The 3,343-nt window shown below is 42.0% G+C and overlaps 1 long non-coding RNA gene across 1 annotated transcript in view; it reads right to left on the bottom strand.

The window, feature by feature from the left end:
- The window catches only part of LOC111650768 (uncharacterized), a 14,739-nt gene that overhangs the window by 1,796 nt on the left and 9,600 nt on the right, over positions 1 to 3,343 (bottom strand). The window contains exon 2 of the long non-coding RNA XR_002760455.2: positions 2,855 to 2,922. This is a non-coding gene — a long non-coding RNA (uncharacterized LOC111650768). The remainder of the gene's footprint in view (positions 1 to 2,854; positions 2,923 to 3,343) is intronic.

The raw sequence follows: 3,343 nt of genomic DNA, 5'->3' as shown, positions 1-3,343 counted from the left end.
ACAAAGTTCCAGAAGTCCTGACGGCTGGTTTTAAGGCTCAGTTTCTGAATACAGGCTGTGTGCATTTCTCTGTGGACTGAGGCTTTGATACTTTCACAGTATTAATATAGAAGCTAGAGCTGATCTATAATCACACTACACATGGACACACACCTTTACACTGGAGGAGCTTTAATAATCAGTCACCTCCAGTGGTGACAGTACAAATGCAAACTTGACCAAACCAAATAAAGCAAGACAGAAAAAGGAAATGACTAAACATCGACTTAATATCCAGGATCACTGTGTCTCACATGAAAAATATTCTAATAATATCAACTGATATATGATTATTATTGTTAAATAACATGCTGTTAAAAAGCCGTGAGGACACGTGAGGCTGGGAATCCTCCTCCACAGCCTCAGAGTCATGATGATGAGCTGCAGGTCCAGTCTGCTGAACGTGCAGCAGGATGTTCGTGGGTAAAAACAGAATTCATGCTCGGTCCGATATCCCAAAATAAAAAGACTGCAACAAAGTGGGATTAGAGCCCGAGGCGAGATAGGAGTGTTATTAAATGAGTTGCTGCTGAGTGGGAGGAGAGGATCAGACGTTCAGCTGCACACCGACATGTTTACAAGTCAACACACACTGTTCATCCTGCTGCTGCTCGTTTACACTCTGTTTACCTGAGTGTGTCGTCTCTCTGTCTCCATCCTTCCTCCATCATGTAAACCTGACACTGTTTAACCTCCATCACTTGTGTGGTGCGCCCAGCACCGGCTGTCCTGATTGGCTGTCGGGGTTGTGACTCAGCGTGTTGGACAGACAGCGGAGGAACGTCAGCAGGTAGTTTGGAGGATTTTTTCTTTATGGTTGATGTGTGGATATTTTCTCCTGCTGTGAAGGAAGCTTTTATGTTTCGGTTTGTCTTGATTAATGTCTGTTCTCTGTTGGTTCATTGAAAACCTTTCAGCTGATGAGGAAGAGTTTACCTGCAGCACCTGAGGATCCTCCAACATGAGGCCAACAATTAAGAACCAAAACCTGCAGTTCCTGTAATGACCACTAGAGTCTGGCTCCAACAGTGAGTCATTAGCTCAGCAGATAACTTCATATTTCACAAATGTGGATACAAGTGCTAAACTTCACTAATCCTCCTTGGGTATCACTCTTTTGATAAAATACGTTAGCCACTCAAAAATTCAAGATGGCCGCCATTTCTGGCAAAGAAATGTTATTTTTTGCAATAAGTTCATCCACTATTTTGTCATATAAATTATCCAGGTGTCAAATCATGAAATTTAGTACACATTAAAAAAATGAAATGAAAGTATATTTCAGCAAAAATATTACTCACAAAAAAGCTTGCTAGCAATAGCGAGTTATCATTCATAATACATCGTGTTTTACGCAGAATTTTTCACATGACATTAGAAATTAGAGTCTAAAACACGAGATTACATTAGAAAATAATTGAAATTTGTCCTGTGGGTAAAACTCTGTGGTAAAATATGTTTCCTGTGCCAGAAAAGGCGGCCATCTTAAAATTAAAAAATGGGTAATGGGATTTTTCTAATTAATGGCCAGAGGCCAAAGGACCAAAGGCCAAAGGCTGAAAGTTATGGAGGATTGAGGGCGTGGCCTCTTTGAGTGACAGGTGGGCGAGCGTATACTTGCCACAAACCAGCATGAACCAAAGTCTCAGCTCCACACACGCCCCTCCTCTTTGACCATATTTGGATTAGCTGGGAGTTAGGGGGCGGAGTCACATACTGCCAAGATGGCGACGGTGGAGCAGCTCACTCTGAGCTTCAGAAACCTGTGGGTGACGTCACAGAGGCGACGTCCATCTTTATATTTACAGCCTGTGGTCTGTTCACACTGAGATCTCTGTTTTGTCTTCATGTTTTTCTTTGGCCATAAAAGTAAAAATGTGTTTGACTGTATCGGGGTCAGTTCAGCAGAGACGCAGCAGAATTTATTTTCTATCAGCAGCCGAGAGAAAAACAGAAACTACAGCTCATCACAACATTTTCTGTGACGGCTCCTCTGGTAAAAGTGCTCGAGGCTTTTAACTGTCCACACACTGAAGCTTTGACTTCACCTGTAAACCAGGTGTACCTCTCCATGTGTTCCACTGTTTGCTTAAAATATATACATTCAATTTTCTTTTACACATGACTAAAACATCTGGGCACTGTAGTTTTTAACACACGTTACTCAAACAGGAGGGAACTATGTTGCGTGTTGGGACTATTTTTAGCGGCGGATTCGTCCACATCCGGTGCTGTAGTGAGTGTTTGTGGCTGCAGGACGGTGTGTGTTCATGGTGATGAAGAAACATGTGACTCACCACTGTGTTTTTACAGTGTGTGGAAACAGGTCATTTTATTTCTACTGATGTGTATGTTTATGTTTATGTGTGTGTGTATTTCATTTTCATTTGCTTTTCTTTATTTCATTATCAATTTATTCTATTAATTCTAATTCTACTGTTTTTATATTATTATTGACATTTTGTTTTCATTTCATTCACTTTCTAATCAGTTCACAGCTGGTTTTGGTCTTTGCATTGATGATGATAAATACAGATTATGTTTGGATCAGCATCTCTAACTGATCTAGATCTAGATCGTCTCTCTGATGTTCGGTCTGTTTCACCTGGACTTTTGTCTCCGGGGACGAAGTGGACACAGCTGCAGGTGAGACACTGTCCACAGCTCTGACCCGGAATGGAGGTCTGCTTTCATCTCCATCGTAATCCTGAGACTGTGATCCCAGCTGCTCTGTGTGTGTGTGTGTGTGTGTGTGTGTGTGTGTGTGTGTGTGTGTGTGTGTGTGTGTGTGTGTGTGTGTGTGTGTGCAGCTCACCGTCGTCGCTGAAGTCGTCCACCAGAATGATCTCATGAATGAGATGAACCGGAGTTCGGTTTAAAACGCTGGAGACAAAGAAAGAGACAAAAGAAAATATTAGTCTCAAATATTCACAAACAGAAGAAGAAGAAGAAGAAACGTACAGAGAGCTGATGAGTAAATGCCAGGACACACACACACACACACACACACACACACACACACACACACACACACACACACACACACTGGAAGGTGCTCATGAATCCATTATGTGGCGCTGCCATATGAAACAACATATTGAAAATGTCAGACCAAATTCCTGTTATGAAAATGTGACGAGGCTCAAACTGTTTCATTAAAGACGAAGATGGAAACATCAAAAATTCATAAGTTTCACTGCAAGAAAATGAGAGGACGTGTTTTTGTTCTCCTCCTCAATAACCTCTGTTCATCTGAGGAGGAGGAGGAGGAGAGGAGGAGGAGAGGAGGAGAGGAGGAGGAAGA

This window comes from Seriola lalandi, unplaced genomic scaffold, assembly GCF_002814215.2.
Source record: "Seriola lalandi dorsalis isolate HSWRI2012SDOR001 ecotype SW California unplaced genomic scaffold, Sedor1 jcf7180002052868, whole genome shotgun sequence".
Lineage (NCBI taxonomy): Eukaryota > Metazoa > Chordata > Actinopteri > Carangiformes > Carangidae > Seriola > Seriola lalandi.
Note: the sequence above shows the minus strand (reverse complement) of the source record. Positions and strands in the feature narration are given on the sequence as shown.